The sequence below is a fragment of the Puma concolor genome, chromosome C1 (assembly GCF_028749965.1).
Source record: "Puma concolor isolate L17-30 chromosome C1, mPumCon1.1.hap2, whole genome shotgun sequence".
Taxonomy (NCBI): Eukaryota; Metazoa; Chordata; class Mammalia; order Carnivora; family Felidae; genus Puma; species Puma concolor.
Genome location: NC_141674.1, coordinates 99,732,153 through 99,751,457, shown reverse-complemented (window position 1 = coordinate 99,751,457; position 19,305 = coordinate 99,732,153). Strand labels below are relative to the sequence as shown.

Genomic DNA, 19,305 nt, shown 5'->3' with positions numbered 1-19,305 from the left:
CTCCAAAGAAGACATCAGGGAAATACAAATCAAAACTACATGAGATATCACCTCACACTTGTCAGAATGGCTAAAATCAACAACAGAAGAAAAACGGGTGTGGGCGAGGATGTGGAGAAAGGGGAACCCTCTTGCACTCTTGCTAGGAACGCAAACTGGTGTAGCTACCATGGAAAACAGTAGGGAGGATCTTCAAAAATTTTTAAATAGAACCACTTTACGATTCAGCAATCACACCACTAGGTATTTACCTGAAGAATAGAAAAATACTAATTCAAAGGGATATGTGCACCCCAAAGTTTACAGCAGCATTATTTACAATAGCGAAGACATAGAAGTAGCTCAAGTGTCCATCGATTGATGAATGGATAGAGAAGATATGGTAGCATACACAATGGAATATTATTCAACCATAAAAGTGAATGAAATCTTGCAATTTGCAACGATGTGGATGGAGCTAGAGCATTATGCTAAGCAAAATAAGTCAGAGAAAGACAAATGGCATATGATTTCACTCATGTGGAATTTAAGAAACAAAACAAATGATCACAGGGGGGAAAAAGAGACAAACCAAGGAACAGACTAGTAACTATACAGAACAAACTGATGGTTACCAGAGAAGGTGGGAGATGGGTAAAATCGGTGATGGGGATTAAGGAGTGCACTTATGGTGATGAACACTGGGTGGTGTATGTAAGTGTTCAATCGCAATACTGTACAGCTGAAATTGATATTACATTGTATGTTACCTAACCGGAATTTAAATAAAAACTGAAAAAAATTAGAAACAAAAAGAAAAGAAAGTGAAAAGTTTTTATTTTACCTTTTTCAATCCTCTTTTTTCTTAATGTAGATCCAAGTCTCTGACCTATATTCTTTTCCTTCTCTAAAGAACCTCTTTTACCATTTCTTGCCAGGCAAGTCTACTTGGCAATGTATTCTCTCAATTTCTGTTGGTCTGAGAATGTGTTTCTTCTTCACTTTTGAAGGATAATTTCATAGGGTACAGAACACAAGGTTGGTGGTTTCTATTCTCCCAGTGCTTTTAATACTTCACCCCACCCTTTCTTTGTTTGCATTATTTCTTTTTTTAAAAAATTTTTTAAATGTTCATTTATTTTTGAGAGACAGAGAGAGAGAGAGAGAGAGAGAGAGAGAGAGAGAATGATATCAGGGAGGGGCAGAGAGAGAGAGAGGGAGACACAGAATCCGAAGCAGGCTCCAGGCTCTGAGCTGTCAGCGCAGAGCCTGACACGGGGCTCAACCCCACGAGCTGTGAGATCATGACCTGAGCTGAAGTCGGACACTTAACTGAGTCACCCACGCACCCCTGTTTGCATCATTTTTGAGAAGTCAGAGATAATTCTTACCTTTGTTCCTCTGTAGATCGGTGTTTTTTTCCCTTCTTGAAGGATTTTTTTCATTATCTTTGATTTTCCTGTTATTTAAATATGCTATGCCTAGATGCAGTTTTTGATTGGTTTGGTTTGCTTTGGTTGGCATTTGACACTGAACAGACTTGGTGTTCTCTGAGTATCCTGGATCTGTGTTGGGGCCCCTGCCATTTAATTGGGAGGATTCTCAGTATCGTTGTTTCAAATATCTCTTCCGCTTGTTCTCTGTTTCTTCTGGTGCTCTCATTACATATATGCTTACTTTTGTGGTTATCCTACGGTCGTTAGGTGTTTTGTTCTGTGTTTTACGATCTTTGTTCTCTTTGCTTTTCAGTTTCGGAGATTTCTGTTGAGATAGCGTGACACTCACAGATTCTCTCCTCGGTGTGTTCAGCCTATCATAAGCACCTCAGAGTTAAGTCTTCATTTCTCTTTACGTGGTTTTTATCTCTGGCATTTCTTTTTGGTTCTTTCTCAGGATTTCCACCTCTACATACACTGCTTATCTGTTCGCATATGCTGTCTCCTTTATCCACTAAAGCCCTTTACATATTAACCACAGTTGTTTGTAACTTCCTATCTAACATTTCCAACATCCCTTGTCATGTCTGATGCTAACTGTGATTTTTGTCTTTTCATATGCCTTGTACATTTTCCTTGACAGTTGGACATTCTGGGTAAAAGAAACTGCTGGAAATAGGCCTGAAGTAAGGTGGTGCTGGGACATGGGATGGGGGGGGGTGTTAGGGGTGGGAGGGGGATGAGGAGCCTTCCCTAGTCCCATGATTAGGGTTGCAGACTTTTAGTGAGTCTGTGCCCCTGGACTGTGAACTTTTAGTGTTCTTCCATTTTCTCTTCTCTCCTAAAGTGAGATAGGAGTTGGCTATTTTTCCTTCTTCCCCATGGAGGGTTAAAGCTGACTGGGGTTGAGAATTTCCCTTCTCTCAAGTCAGTTTTGGTAAGTCCCCTGCAGCTTTGGCTTTGGTTAACTAGTTTCTGCTAAAGGCGGGCCTTTTCAGAAAGAACAGCTTGCTTGGGTATATTTAAAAATGGTTCCTTCTCCCTCCCCCGCAGGAAGTGCCAGGATATTTTTTTCTGGTAATTACTGTGAGGATCTGGTAGAGAGCCGAGAGGTAAATCTCACAAAATTGTGGAGGCCTCTCATGACTGGGCCCCTGGAGTTTTTATCTCAGAATTCTCCGCACTGAACCTCTAGCAATGTGCCCCACCACCCTGCCGCTGATTCCCAGGGGGGATTCTTTCTCTGTGTTTCTGCTCTGCTAAGCAGGGGCGCTCTGTATTCACCTCGCTCTTCAATTTGGAGGGCAGTGGTCTGCCTGTGGCATGTTCGCGCTTACGAATCCGAGAAGAGTTGTTGATTTTTCAGTCTGTTCAGCGTTTTACTACTTAGGATGGCGTGGCGACTCCCAAGCTCCTTACGTGTGGAATAAGAGACCAGACGTCCAATAGTGTCTGTTTAGAACTCTCATTGTTAGATCTCATATACTAATTATTAAAATGCCAGTGATGGTTTTAAACTTTAAAATCAGACAGCTAACAAGTCAGATTGAAATAATTAAGTCTAATATTATGAGTGAAAGATCAGGAGGGTCATTCTGGACATGTGTATGTCCTATTACTACCTTGGACAGTGGCCTTTCTGAATAATACTTTTTAATAACCAGGTGTACTGGAATTTTTTGAAGAGTGTGTAGGAGGAAGGAGAAGGGGGGAGAAAAATACAAAATGAAGTTGACAGTTGTTATTTTGGGATGGTGGAATAATTATGGGCTTTTTTGGTGTGAATTTGTTTTTATATATTTTCTACAATGAGCATATGTTATTTATAATCAGAAAAAAAGGTGTAAATGCTACAAATGCTATGTAAAATAAAACACTCATTTTTTTAAATTTTATTTTTATTTTAGAGAGAGAGCGAGCAGGGGAGAGTGGCAGAAGGACAGAAAGAGAGAGAAAGAAAGAGAATCCCAAGCAGGCTCCACGCTGAGCACAGAGCCTGATGAGGGGCTCGATCTCACAAACCATGGGATCATGACCAGAGCCAAAATCAAAAGTCAGCATCGCAACCTACTGAGCCATCCAGGTGCCCCTAAAACACTCATTTCTTGATACTTTCTTTATATTTGCTTTCTAGTTTTGCCAATATTATTCTGCATAATTAGAGAACAGATTCAGGATACCTGAGTGGCTCAGCCGGTTAAGCATTTGACTTCAGCTCAGGTCATGATCTCATGGTTCATGGGTTCAAGCCCAGTGTCGCGCTCTGTGCTGACAGCTCAGGGCCTGGAGCCTGCTTTGGATTCTGTGTCTCCCTCTCTCTGCCCCTCCCCAGCTCACTCTCTGTTTCTCTCTCAAAAAATAAATTAAAACAAAATTAAAACAAAAAAAATAGATTCAATTTTGTAAAAGTTTTAAAGTAGGGAAATATTGGCACAACTGTAAAGTACATATTTCTGTGCTGATTTTCTTTATTAAGATGTATCATGCTGAGGCAGGAAAGATATAAAAAAACGTAAAAATATATGTATGTCGGAGGCTTAAGAGAACATTCGTAAATCATTTTGTAGTACACCTCTATCTTTCAAGGTAGCTATACAATTTCAAGGGCAAGCATCTGACAGAAATAGTTGCAAGTACATTGGAAAATTTTAAAAGGATCTTCAGGGGCGCGTGGGTGGCTCAGTCTGACTTCAGCTCAGGTCATGATCTCATGGTTCGTGGGTTCAAGCCCCACATCAGGCTCTGTGCTGACAGCTCAGAGCCTGGAGACTGCTTCAGATTCTGTGTCTCCCTCTCTCTCTCTGCCCCTACCCCACTTGCACTCTGCCCCTCTCTCTCTCTCTCTCTCAAAAATAAATGAACATTAAAAAAAGTTTTTAAAGAATCTTCAGACCACACAGTCAAACTCATCGTGCTCTGCTGGGTACCAACAATGCAAAGATCCTACTGATTCCATAGGCTCCTTCCTTAGGTAAAGTTTGAGAGTCAAAGCCAAAGTATAAAGAATGACGTCATCAGCCCTGTCCTGATGGGGCATGTCCCAGCTGGCCCAGACAGAAATTGCTGCAGGGAATCACGGAGAGGAAGGCTGAGAACACACTGAGGAGGTGAGAGCTATGAAAGGAAGGTGGGAGGAACTATCTTAAGCCAGGGATACCATCCTGGCACTGGCATAGAGACATTGTCAGGGACCGTGGTCAGAGAAGTCAATCTGGAGGATGCCTGACTAGTCTGGAGAGATTACATAAGGCACTGAATTCAAAGCTAAGGTATTTTTATTTTTCTCTGTAGGCAGTGGAGAGCCTTTGAAGGATTGTGAACAATACATTGATATGATAGAGATTGTTCTTTTGAGGCATTTGGATGCCTCAGTTGGTTAAGCATCTGACTTTGGCTCAGATCATGACCTCAAGGTTCATGAGTTCGAGCCCCGTATCAGGCTCTGTGCTGACGGCTTGGAGCCTGGAGTCTGCTTTGGATTGTGTCTCCCTCTCTGTCTGCCTCTCTCCTGCTGGCTCTCTGTCTGTCTCTCTCTCAAAAAATAAATAATAACATTAAAAAGAATTTTAAAAAATTGTTCTTTAAAGTGACTCACTTTGCAACTAGTTGTCTGTGGGATTATCCACCTCTACTAGCCGGTTAGCCTTGCAGGCAGAGATTGTGTGTCTGGTTCGCTGTTGTCATGGGACTCAGAACTGATATTAGACACTTCAACACCCTCTGTGCAAATCGGAGAAGGGTGGCCCCTTCCCTGGTCCTGCAAAGCTAATGTATGGTGAGCTGGCCACACCTGCATTAGCAAGATCTTCCAGGCAGAAGCAGTCCACACAAGGCTTCACGGGTTGGTGAGAAGAGCTAGATTTCAGTCCCACTCGCCCCTCCCTCAGGTATCCTTGTGCAGTAGACCACCTAGCATTAGCTGAAGACACTGAGAAGCTACACGCAGGGCACTAGTTCAGGAGTGATCCCACTAGGCAGTGAGCCAGGGTAATGGCAGTGGGGTTAGAAAGAAGAGGAGAGGTCTAAGCGGCACGTACACTCTCCAACACTTTGACTGGAAGGCTGCTCTGAGAGATCCTGGGTAGTATGTGTCATAAGCATGGGCCTTTCTTAAAAATTTACTCCATTCAGCTCCTCAGTGACGCCTCTACCAGCAAACTCTGTTTTCAAAGTCTTGTGTGAAGGCGAAGGCTTCTCCATAGATTGGCCCTAGTCTCCTCTAGTCTCATTTGGGGGTGTTCAAGCGTGAGAGCTTACTCAGGAAGCTTTGGTTTTTCTTGAGTTAATAGTACTTACACATACCTGTCCTCCAGCTGTCTTAGAAAGAAGTTGTGAAGAATGTTGAACAACTGGTTTGCAATAATATTCTGGTGGTGGAAAGGACAGGGTGGGGGTGGGGAGAGAGGTTATTTCCCTTATGAGTTTCTGGTCATGAAGACCACTTCTATCAAAGTGAGGCCCACCCAAACCCCAGACCACTCAAAGTCTACTATCCCAGAATCACTTGTTTGCCTTGTGGCATTTCTGGTGGTTCCATCCTGCTCTCTTTCACTGGTGCTTCCTCTTTCACTGAACATCTCTTTGCCAGAGTTCCTTCTGGCATCGTCTTGTGTTTTGTTCTTCACTTACTTTACATGTCCACTCAGCGGTCCTATCCACTCCCATGATGCCCCAAATGTCCCACTGCCGTGACTCCCACTGATGATCTCCAGCTCATGCCTGTCTTCCAAACACCAGACCTTATAGCATCTTGATCATTTGACATTGCCTTCTAGATTTCTTGAAGATTTCTTAAAATCAACATAACCAAAACCGAACTGGTTACTTTTCATGTTTCATCATAAAAGTAATATATTCTCATAGTAACAAGTGAGACCATTTGAAATATGAATATAAAAAGGAAAAAGGAATCTCTACATCAATACTACATTTGTACATGCATATAATTTATGTTCATTTCTGGTGTTTCTTAAAAAAAAAAAAAAAAAAAAAAAAAAAAAAAGACTACATACGCTCTCTCTGCATCTTGCCCCCTAACAGTGTAGTGTAGAAATTCCCACCCCCTTGCCCTACCACATTTACTAGTATAGACAGGATTCACTCTTTAAATAGCTGTATAGTAGTCCATGGTGTAAGTGTGTGAGAGTTTACTCCACTTCTTTTTTTTAACTTTTTAATGTTTATTTCTTTTTGAGAGAGAGGGAGAGAGACGGAGACAGAATGTGAGTGGGGAGGGATGGAGAGAGAGGGAGACACAGAATCTGAAGCAGGCTCCAAGCTCTGAGCTGTCAGCACAGAGCCTGACGTGGGGCTCGAACCCAGACCGTGAGATCATGAACTGAGCCGAGGTCGGATGCTTAACCAACTGAGCCACCTGGGTGCCTCAGGTTTACTCTACTTCTGATGGGCATTTTTTCCCTTGTTTCGAGGTTTCCCTGAAAACAATTCATCTGCAATTCATCTATATCTTTCAGTAGTCTAGAATGGCTTAAGTAATATAAGAAACATCTTTTCTTCCAAGCTTAGATACAACTCAGCTGCCAAAGCATTCTGGTCTGGTCTGGTCCTTTTAAAAGGGAAAAATCTCCATTTTGAACATCTCTCAAGGCTACTGATATGTTTAATTTTTCTGCCTCTTCTAGGGTCAGTGTTGGCAGTTTACATTTGACTCAAAACAGGAAGGAAAGGAAAAATAAAATAAGATAAAAACAGAGACGGGGGGCAAACCATAAGATACTCTTAAGTAGAACAAACAGGGTTGCTGGAGGGGAGGTGGGGGAGGATGGGCTAAATGGGTGATGGGCACTGAGGAGGGCAATTGTTGGGATGAGCACTGGGTGACATATGTAAGTGATGAATCACTAAATTCTACTCCTGAAACCAATATTACACTATATGTTAACTACCTCGAACCTAAATTAAAAAAAAAAATCATCCATTCCATCCATTTTCAAGTTTACTGCCACAGACTTTTATATAATAGTGTTCCTTTATGATCATTTTCATCTCTTTCATACTAAATTCTTGACACTTCTCTCAAATCTGCTTTTTGTCCAGTTTTATGGAGACCAGGAAGAGGAACCACTACCATCCCCAAATTGAAGTCATCTTTGACTCTTTCCTGTCCTTCACCTTCCACATTTAATCTTCCATTCAGCTCTGCCCACCTCCAAAATAGCTCTTGGGTCCATCAACCCAATCTGGACCACAAGTGCCATTGCTCCTCCATATCACCATCACATCTTTCCTGGACTATTCCGGTATAAATCATCCCTCCACTTCCTCACTTGTACCTCAGCACCATTTCCACACTGGGGTGAGCAATCTTTTTTTTCTTTTCTTTTTTTTAAGGAGGGGAAAAACCCAATTTTTATTACATGTATAGGTATGGGAGCCCCAAAGAGAGGTGAGACTCCTGGGGTGAGCAATCTTAAAATTCCCATTGGATCATATCACTCTTCTGCTGAAACTCTTGCATGAAATTGGCTTTTTTTTTTTTTTTAGTTTATTTATTTATTTTGAGACAGAGTGTGAGTGGGGGAGAGGCAGAGAGAGAGAGAGAGAGAGAGAGAGAGAGAGAATGAATCCCAAGCAGTCTCCAGAACCTGACCTAGGTCTTGATCCCACAAACTTTGAGATCATGACCTGAGCCTAAATCAAGAGTCAGATACTTAACCAAGTGAGCCACCCAGGCACCCCTGGAATTGCATTTTTAAGGTAAGTTCCAAAGTCCTTTCTTATGCGTAGGATCCTGTGTGACCAGATTCCTGCCTACTTCTCAACTCTCACTTCTCACTATTCTTCTCCCCTATTCTGGTAAAATTTTAGTCCCAAAGACCTTTTCTTATTTCTCTAAAAGCACCAAGCTGGAAAGGATGGCTTATTTAATAAATGCTGGTGTAAAAACTGGCTCTCCATCCTGCAGAAAATAAAGATTTCTTCACCCTACCTCACACCATATTTTTAAGGTAAAATAAATTCAAATTTCTTAAATCTTGAACCAAATTTTAAGAGAATATATGTATAACCTACGAATTGGGTTCCAACCAAGAAACCCAGAAGCTATATAAGAAAATACAGATATATTTGATGATACAAACATCAAAACTAATCATGTGAACAAAGGCACCACAAAAAAGCTAACAAGATAAATAATAGTTTGGGATAAAATATTCACAAGGTAAATGGAAAAAATAAAGGTCACACTATATGTGTTAACAAAGAGCTCTTACAAATGATAAGAAAAAGACAAATATTCCAATAGAAAATATAGGCAAAGGAAAATAAAAGGAGAATCTCTCTCTCTTCCTCTCAGTGTTCCCTTCTGAAACATTGTCAGCTTAAGTATGAATCATTACCTTTTTGGAAAATATTCTGACAATATCTATCAAAATTTTAAAAATATATCCCAGAGGGGCATCTGTGGCTCAGTTGGTTGAGCGTCTGACTCTTAATTTTGTCTCAGGTTCTGATCCCAGTCGTGACAGTGAGCACCGCTTTGGGCTCCGTGCTGAACATGGAGACTGCTTGGGATTTCTCTCCCTCTCTTCACCCTTCCCCTGCTCATACACACACACGTTCACACTCTCTCTCTTTCAAAATAAATGAACATTTAAATATGTAATATATATATCCCAGAAATCTCACCCTTAAGAATCCAACCCAAAGAAATAATCATAAGAATATCAGATACAAGTAATAATGATGATACCACCAATATTAATAGTTGACATTTATTAAATACATTTCATATGCCAGGTACTGTTATAACTATTTTACAAATAGTATGCCACTTTATCTACATGGCAACCCAATGAGGTAAGTGTTATCATTATTTCCCTTTTACAAGTGAACTAGAAAAGGATGTATATAATAGTGTTATTTATAATGGAGTCACAGGGATTGCCTATCAATGGTGGAATGGTTGAATAGAATGTGACCATCCAGAGGCACCTGGGTGGCTCAGTTAAGTGTCTGACTTCCGCCCAAGTCATGATCTTATGGTTGGTGAATTGAGCCCCATATCTGGCTCTGTGCTGACAGCTCAGAGTTTGGAGCCTGCTTCAGATTCTGTGTCTCCCTCTCTCTCTGACCCTTCCCCTCCCCCGCTTATGCTCTGTCTCTCTCTCTCTAAAAAACAAAAAAAACATAGGGGCACCTGGGTGGGTCAGTTGGTTAAGCGTCTGACTTCGGCTCAGGTCATGATCTCATGGTTCTTGAGTTTGAACCCCGCGTCGGGCTCTGTGCTGACAGTCCAAAGCCTGGAGCCTGCTTCGGATTCTGTGTCTCCCTCTCTCTCTGCCCCTCCCCTGCTCATGCTCTGTCTCTCTCTGTCTCTCAAAAAATAAACAAACATTAAAAAAAAAATTTTTTTTAAATAAACATAAAAAAACTTTTTTTTAAATGTGACCATCCATATTATATGATAGTGTGCGACTATTTGAAAGAATGATTTGGATTAGTGGTTCTGAATCTTGGCTAAATACAGAATCATTTGGGGAGCATTTGAAAAACACAGATGCGTGGACCCAACTCCAAACCAATAAATCAGCAGCATCTGGGGGCAGTATGTGTGTGTGTGTGTGTGTGTGTGTGTGTGTGTATGGCGCAAACACAAACATGGAAAATGTTTGGAAATATACAGGTGTGGTTGTTATTAGTTAAGAAATGGGGTACAAATGGCCCACAAGTCCAGGACAGAGAGAGAGGAGGCAGAGACAGGATGGGAAGAAAGTAAAAAAGAAAGACAGGCTTTAAACTGAAGTTTACCATACAAAACAGCATATATTCTCGTCATAGTTATCTCAAGGAAGCGAGATTTTAGGTAATTTTTAATACTTTAATGCATAAAATACATATCCTATAAGCATGCATCATTTTTATAATCAGAAAAAGCTTTCACAGCTTATGAAAGAAATTGAAGAAGATACAAAGAAATGGAAAAACATTCTGTGCTCATGGATTGGAAGAATAAATACTGTTAAAATGTCAATACTACCCAAAGCAATCTACACATTCAATGCAATCCCAATCAAAATTGCACCAGCATTCTTCTCAAAACTAGAACAAGCAATCCTAAAATTTGTATGGAACCACAAAAGACCCCGAATAGCCAAAGTAATTTTGAAGAAGAAGACCAAAGTGGGAGGCATCACAATCCCAGACTTTGGCCTCTACTACAAAGCTGTAATCATCAAGACAGCATGGTATTGGCACAAAAACAGACACATATACCAATGGAATAGAATAGAGACTCCAGAAGTGGACCCACAAATATATGGCCAACTAATCTTTGACAAAGCAGGAAAGAATATTCAATGGAAAAAAGCCTCTTTAACAAACGGTGCTGGGAAAACTGGACAGCAACATGCAGAAGAATGAAACTAGACCTCTTTCTTACACCATTCACAAAAATAAACTCAAAATGGATGAAGGACCTGAATGTGAGACAGGAAACCATCAAAACCCTAGAGGAGAAAGCAGGAAAAAACCTCTCTGACTTCAACCGCAGCAATTTCTTACTCGACACATCTCCAAAGGCAAGGGAATTAAAAGCAAAAATGAACTATTGGGACCTCATCAAGATAAAGAGCTTCTGCACTGCAAAGGAAACAATCAACAAAACTAAAAGGCAACTGATAGAATGGGAAAATATATTTGCAAATGACGTATTGGATAAAGGGCTAGTACCCAAAATCTATAAAGAATTTACCAAACTCCACATCTGAAAAACAAATAATCCAGTGAAGAAATGGGCAGAAGACATGAATAGACACTTTTCTAAAGAAGACATCCATGGGGCGCCTGGGTGGCGCAGTCGGTTAAGCGTCCGACTTCAGCCAGGTCACGATCTCGCGGTCCGGGAGTTCGAGCCCCGCATCGGGCTCTGGGCTGGTGGCTCAGAGCCTGGAGCCTGTTTCCGATTCTGTGTCTCCCTCTCTCTCTCTGCCCCTCCCCCGTTCATGCTCTGTCTCTCTCTGTGCCAAAAATAAATAAACGTTGAAAAAAAAATTTAAAAAAAAAAAAAAAAAAAAGAAGACATCCAGATGGCCAACAGGCACATGAAAAGATGCTCAACATCACTCCTCATCAGGGAAATACAAATCAAAACCACACTCAGATACTACCTCACGCCGGTCAGAGTGGCTAAAATGAACAACTCAGGAGATTATAGATGCTGGCGAGGGTGTGGAGAAACGGGAACCCTCTTGCACTGTTGGTAGGAATGCAAATTGGTGCAGCCACTCTGGAAAACAGTGTGGAGGTTCCTCAAAAAATTAAAAATAGATCTACCCTATGACCCAGCAATAGCACTGCTAGGAATTTACCCAAGGGATACAGGAGTGCTGATTCATAGGGGCACTTGTACCCCAATGTTTATAACAGCACTTTCAGCAATAGCCAAATTATGGAAAGAGCCTAAATGTCCACCAGCTGATGAATGGATAAAGATGTGGTTTATATATACAATGGGGTACTACTTGGCAACGAGGAAGAATGAAATCTGGCCATTTGCAGCAATGTGGATGGAACTGGAGGGTATTATGCTAAGTGAAATGAAGTCAGCCAGAGAAGGACAGATACCATATGTTTTCACTCATATGTGGATCCTGAGAAACTTAACAGAGACCATGGGGGAGGGGAAGGGGGAAAAATGTCACAGAGAGGGAGGGAGGCAAACCATAAGAGATTCTTGAGTACTGAGAACAAACTGAGGGTTGATGGGGGATGGGGGAGAGGGGAAAGTGGGTGATGGGCATTGAGGAGGGCACCTGTTGGGATGACCACTGGGTGTTGTATGGAAACCGATTTGACAATAAATTATATAAAAAGAAAATGCTTTCACATTATCCTTCCCCCTCTGCCTGCTATGTGTTGCTCTTAGTTCACATAATGGCCTCTGCTGGAACAAGGTTCCTTTGATTATTTGCTGGCTGTTATCCCTGGGCCTGCAGAATTCCTTTGAGATGGATTTGTTCTCTCACACTCAACCCTGTCCCATTGTCCTTTGCTTCTAAAGCACTTAACACAGTTTGAAATTATTTGTATGGCTATTAGTCTGTCTCCCCCTCTAGAGTAGAAGCCACAAGAGGTCAGGGGCCAGGTCTGTTTTGTTCTCCATCAATTTCCCAGTGCCATGCCCACTGTTGGGCACATAGGGGGTCTCCAAAAAAAAAATCTTAGTAACCACTTGGATCATTTCTCTGTATTTAATAACTTTCCATACATTCCTTCCTTGTGTTTTAATGAGATTTTGTGGTCTTTGATGTCTGGGACTGTGTCTTACACCTTTTTATTCTCTTGAAATCTCAACAGATCTGTCTGTGGGTGATTTGATGTGTTACTAACCCTTGTTTCCCTCCGGAGCATCACCATCTTCCCTTATATCATGCCCACGGCTGCTGTCACTTTCTCTTGCTGCTCTGGGAGAAAGATAAATTGGATGAGTCCCAACCATCCCAGAGGCTTTCGTCCTTTTAAGTACACTTCAGCTCCTTTGATTATACTTTGATGGTCCTCAGCTGCCAAGTAAGTTACTGTTCCCTTTTTTTGTGAACTTCCCCCTCTCCAGCCCCCAGTGGTAGAGTTTCCCATCCCATCTTGGTATTAGCTGAATGATGTCCCTCGCAAATTCATATGTTGAATTCCTAACCCACAGTACCTCAGAATGTGACTGTATTTGAAGGCAGGACCTTTCAGGTGGCAGGTGATAAAATTAATCTGAGACCTTTTGAGTGGGTCCCCAGTCCAATCTGACTGGCGTCCCTATAAGAAAAGGAAGACACAAGGATGCACCTACACAGAGGAAAGGCCATGTGAGGATACAGGAGAAGACAGCCATCTGAAAGGAGTCTCAAAAGAAACCAACCCTACTGGCACCTCGATCTTGATCTTGGTCTTCTGGCCTCCAGAACCGTGAAAAAATTAATTTCATTGTTGAAGCCACCCAGTTGGTGGTATTTTGTTACCAGCTCTAGCAGACTGACACACTCACTTGGGTTTCCCACAGCTGGACAGAGACATCTTAGTGGCACCACCCTGTGTTGTCCTACCTCCTATCAGTCAACCAGTTGCCCTAGGAAGGGGGGAACAACCTTTCAGCTGATGTCTTCTGAAGGGTGAGTTTCTTGCTTCTCTGGGGTGGGTTTCTGATACTCTTTCTACCTCTCCCAGAAGTTGGGGACCGTGTTCCTCTTTACACAGGAGTTTCAATCTTAGGACCACAGGAAGCTCACTATGACCACTGTCCCAGCTTTATTATTTCTCTTCAGGAGGCCTATCAGGTAGTCTTCAAATGAGTCACCTGATGTTCAGTCTTGGTAACACAGTTCTTGGTTTAGGCATCCAAATCAGGAATCTACTAAAGTTAAATCTTTCTTCTGAGCTTTCTCTCAGGGCTTTGGGAAACCAAGAAAGCCCACAAAGGCTACATTGGAGAGAATCTTTCCTTTGAGAAAGGAAAAACGTCTCAAAATACATGCTGGAGGCATCATCACCAAAAGGAACACTCAGACCCTACTTCTGTTCCACTACTCAGAAACCACAGTATTTGTTATTGAAACATGATTAAGGAGACCAAATGCCAAGGAAAACGAGGCGTTTTACCACAGGTTTATGGCGGTTTATAATCTACAGTCAATGTTGAGAAAATAAAATTTGGCTTTTTGGGTCCCGGCAATAAAAATGATCAAGGTTAAACCATCTAGACAAAACAATAACAATAATAAAATAGAAAAAAAATTAATGAAGTCTGAAATCTAAACATCTATGAGTCTTTATTTTTAAACATTTCATAAAGAAAAAAAACTCTTGGAACAAAGTGTCAAATGACTGGTACCAATCGAAATAAGTCTTACATTTGGCTGTAGTTCCTAAACTTATCATATAAACACTAAAAGTCTTTCATTACCAAGTCTCTGCCTCATATCTAAGCCTCCTTGGGGTCATGGGATAATGGAGTGAAGACAGAGACAGGTCTGATTTGCAGAACATAGTATATTTTTACTGACTTCATTTCACACTCTAGCATCAGGAAAGGAACACAATATTTCAAACCCTATGCATTGGAAGGCTATGACAAAGTCCTATTAACAAAGGATACGTATGTTAAGTCCCCTTCTTCTGCACTGTAATACCTATCATGGCTACCTGCCAATTCATTCTCTCCCATTACCATGACAACCCCCATCATCATAAGCAGCCAGAACAACCCGGAAGTAAAGACTAAGTCTTTATCCCCAACTCATGTGACTTTATTTCAAATAATAATCTTGTTTTTCTGTAAGCTCTTGCCTTATTATGACATCAAGTAGCCAGTCACTAGCACTGGGGAGATCCAAGGGTTCTTGGGCTCTTGACATCTAGGACTGCTTAGATTCTGGTTTCCTCTTCAATAGCCCATTAAGAGTAAGATTAAATAAATCCTCAGTTTTCCAGCTCAATCAAATTATACCCCCATCATTAAATGAGACTAAAATGATCCAAGATAAAAGGCCACATTAAGCGACACTAGGCAACAAATAAACCACACAAAAAAGCCCTATCAGAAAGGAAATGGAAGAAACAGCATACAGGTCAACCCCATCTGTGGGGTTTTGTATCCCAGCTGGAGTGCCTTGAACAATTCACCATAACTTCTTTTGATTAATAATCTCTAGAAGCTTCTTAAACCAAAATGTCTGTTATAAATATTTCAGGTTCATTGAAATGATATAGTTAAAGATATAACAAACCATGGCTATAATTACTGGGGAATTATATTAGAGCTTTTCTCCACAAGCTGAGGACACAGTAATTATTCTTTGTATAGTTTGTAATCCTGAATTGGGTAAAAGCCAACTACTCCTAGAAAGACCGCTACGTAAAATAGAAGAATACATAACTGACAAATCTGTCTGCCATTTGAGGGCCTATCCATAGCTGGGTTTTAGTCTCTTGATAACTGAATTTTACATTTTCTCCCTTAAAGCCTTAAGTAAAGTCTGCAGATTAGTTGTGTGCATTTAAATGAAGCTGAACACTGAGAATGCTTTTCTTTACGTGAAACGTGGCACGACACTGAAAACTTGCAAAATCATGGAAGAGAAATGAAAAGGGCCCATTTTAATAATGGGAGAAATAGAGACACTTAATTGTAATGCTGGGTGAGAGTGAGGACAACAGTGATACATACACACAAGACCATGAGTGGTGCCAAAGTAAATAAAAGCAATGTTCCCAGCAGGTTAGGGAAACACTTCACTGAAGAAGGAACATTTAGACTGACCCTTATAGGTGAAAGGATTTATGAGGCTATTTAGGAAGGTAAGGATGCTTATGACAAGAAAATGGCAGGTTGAAAAGCATGGAAGCAAGTGATGTCAGTGACAATGGCAAAGACCTTCAAAACTTCTCTCCTCCCTAAAAATAATGAGAAAACTGGCAACAGTGGTCAAAATCAACTTTTTCAGAAAGCAGTAAACTAAAATAAACTTACTTTAAACTTACAGCAATCTGGGCAGGATTTAAAGTAAAGTAAACTTACAGCAATCTGGGCAGGATTTATTCGAGAAAAACAACTGAGGGGCTCCCGGGTAGCTCAGTCGGCTAACCGTCCAATTCTTGATTTCAACTCAGGTCATTATCTCACAGTCATGAGATCGAGCCCCGCTTAGGGCTCCACACCAAGCACAGAACCTGCTTTGGATTCTCTCTCTCTCTCTCTCTCTCTCTGCCCCTCCCCAACCCATGCTTTCTCTCTCTCTCAAAATAAATAAATAAACATTTTTTAAAAAAGGAAAAGTAGCTGAATCTTGGTGAAAAGAAAGTGTTTTGTGGTGTTTTAACTTTTCCTCTATTTCACTTGCCACTCTATAGTAGCCTTGAAAATTAACAGCCCATAATCATGATGAAAACCAGCAGGCTGGCAGCCACCAGAAGAGGAACAGGAACGGAGCTCCCCCACGGCCTCATTCCCAGAGAATTGTCACGATTTCACCTGGCTAGTAATTCCTGTTCTTGCTGTCTATATCTGACCTCACTTGCTGTCTATCATTTGACTTGACTTTGGTTCTTCCGGTACAGACTTGTCCCTAAGCACAATTGTCAAAACAATTACAATCAACAGTTTTACTTCATGGCTGCCCAAAGAGGTGAATTATAGTTGGGGCAAGGAATAGACTAACCAAGAATTTAAAAAGAACTGGAGAATGAGATCTTCACAGAGGCTTTGGAAATCTCGTTGGTATTTCTGGGAATCCAAAAGGCTATGCCTGTACACATGGTTGTGCACATTCCCATGGGATAAAAAAATGCTCAGGAAAGAGCTGAAAAAGCCCTATGCTCTCACCGGTTGACTTGAGGCTCCACATCAAGCCGGAAATGAATGCTAAGGCAAAGTTGTAAATTGCCTGGCTGTTTGTTGAAGGCAGGTTCTATAGGAAAGACTAAAAGGTGTCCTTCAAGCTAAAATAAAAGGACACTAGACAGTAGGTTGAATCCATATAAAAAATGAGCATCAGTAAAGGAAGCAATAACTGACGGAATTAAAGAGAGAAAAAGACAATTAAACAATAATAGTTGAAAACTCCAATACCCCACTTTCAATAATGGATAGAAGAACTATACAGAAGATCAACAAGGAAATAAAAGACTTGAACAACACTATAAAGCAACGAGACCTGATACACATTTATAGAACACTCACCTATTGACAGTAGAATATACTTTCTTCTCAAGTGAACATGGAACATTCTCCAGGAGAGGCCAGATGCATGGCCTTAAAGAAAACATCAATATTTTTTTAAAAGGACAGAAACCACATGAAATATATTCTTCAATCACAAAAGAATTAAATTAGAAATCTATAACAGTAAGAAATTTGGGAAATTCAAAAATAGTAAAAATTAATCCACACACTCCTGAATAACAAACAGGTCAAAAATGAAATCACAAGAGAAATTTTAAAATACTTTGAAATGAAAACATTAAAAACAAAGAAAGATCTCAAATAACTTCAACTTCTACCTAAAGAAACTAAAATAGAAGAGCAAACTAAACTCAAGGAAAACTGAAAATAGTAAGTAATAAAAATGAGAGTGGAAATAAATAAATAAAAGAGAAAATAGAAAAATAATGGAGAAATATCAATGAAACCAAAAGTTGGTTGTTTGAAAAGATCAATGAAACTGACAAACCTTTAGTTGGAATGACCAAGAAAAAAGGGAGACATCTCAAAATACATCTCAAGAATGAAAAAGGGGACATCACTAGCAATCCTATAGAAGTACAAAGATAACAATAATAATGGAACACTATGACCACTTGTATGCTACCAAATTAGATAACCTAAATGGACAAATTTTAGTAGCAGACACAAAGTATCAAAACTGAGTCCAGAATAAAGAGGACATTTGAATAGACCTAAAACAATTAAAGATTTTTAATTAATAATCAAAAAACTTCTCTGAAAAAAACACCTCAGGACCAGATGGCTTCACAGGTGAATTCTACTAAACAATTAAAAAAGAATTTAAGGGCACCTGGGAGGCTCAGTCAGTTGAGCATCTGACTCGTGGTTTTGGCTCAGGCCATGATCTCATAGCTTGTGAGTTTGAGCTGTGCTTCGGGGTCCATGCTGGCAGTGCAGAGCCTGCTTGGGATTGTCTCACTCCCTCTCTCTCTGTCCTTCCTTGCTCTCACACATTCTCTCTCTCAAAATATGTAAATAAACTTAAAAAAGAAAGAAAGAATTTGCACCAATTATTTACAAACTCTTCCAGAATAAGAGGAAACACTTCTCAACTTATTTTATGAGGTAATACCCAAACCTGACAAAGACATCACAAGCAAAGAAAACTATTGAGCAATATTCTATATGAGTATAGGTTGAAAAATCCTCAAAATACTAGCAAACCAAACCCTGCAACCTATATAAGGACCATACATACAAAATGACCAAATGGGATTTACTGCAGGAACACAAGGTTGTTTTAACATATAAAAATTTAAAAAATGTAGCACACCATATGCATAGTATAAAGAATAAAGCTCACATGATAAGCTCAGTAGAGCTGAAAAAGCATTCGACAAAATCCAACACCATTTCATGATAAAAAATGATAAACAACAAGTTATGAAGTTTGTTAGGCCATCTATGTAAATGGCCATCTACTAAAAGCCCACAACTAATATCATACCTAATGGTGAAAGACCTGGTGATCTCATAGTTCGTGAGTTTGAGCCCTGCATCAGGCTCTGCACTGACAGTGCTGAGCTTGCTTCAGATTCTCTCTCTCTCCCTCTCTCTCTGTCCCTCCCCGACCTCTCTCAAAATAAATAAACAAACAAAATAAAATAAAAGAAAGACAAATTAATCATGTGGACATATTTGGAAAACCTCTGCTAAAATGCAAAGAAAAAAGACAAAAACATTAAAATGACGAGAAGGTGATGGATATGAAGGAAAGAAAATGGAGACCCAACACAGAAAATCGGTGCACCTTAAGAAGAGATCAGAACAAACAGGATAGAATCAATAATTAAATAAAAAATAGAAGAAAGCCTTCACCAGTGAAAAAAAAAAAACCTGAATCCGGGAATAAAGGACTCATGCGTTCCCTACAACATAAATGAAGAGACAAGATACGTTAGACCTGCCCAAGCAAATCTTTGTAATTTAAGTGATAAGCAAAGAATTCTACCAACATCTAGGATGGAAAAAAAAACTAAAAAGGAGCAAAAAATAAGGTGGCCTCAGACTTCTCTATAACAGTAAGTGACAGACTACAAGTTGACAGTTTTGAAGGAAAATGTTCTTAATCATCATGAAGACAGCAAAAACATTCTCAGATATCTAAGAATTTAGAAAGCATACAACTACATAGCCATCCTGAAAAACTGACCCAAATTC

General features: G+C 40.3%; 1 protein-coding gene across 1 annotated transcript in view; it reads right to left on the bottom strand.

Moving 5' to 3' along the window:
* MAB21L3 (mab-21 like 3) overlaps positions 1-19,305 on the bottom strand; it is a 70,229-nt gene that overhangs the window by 32,575 nt on the left and 18,349 nt on the right. The gene's annotated exons all lie outside the window — the stretch shown is intronic.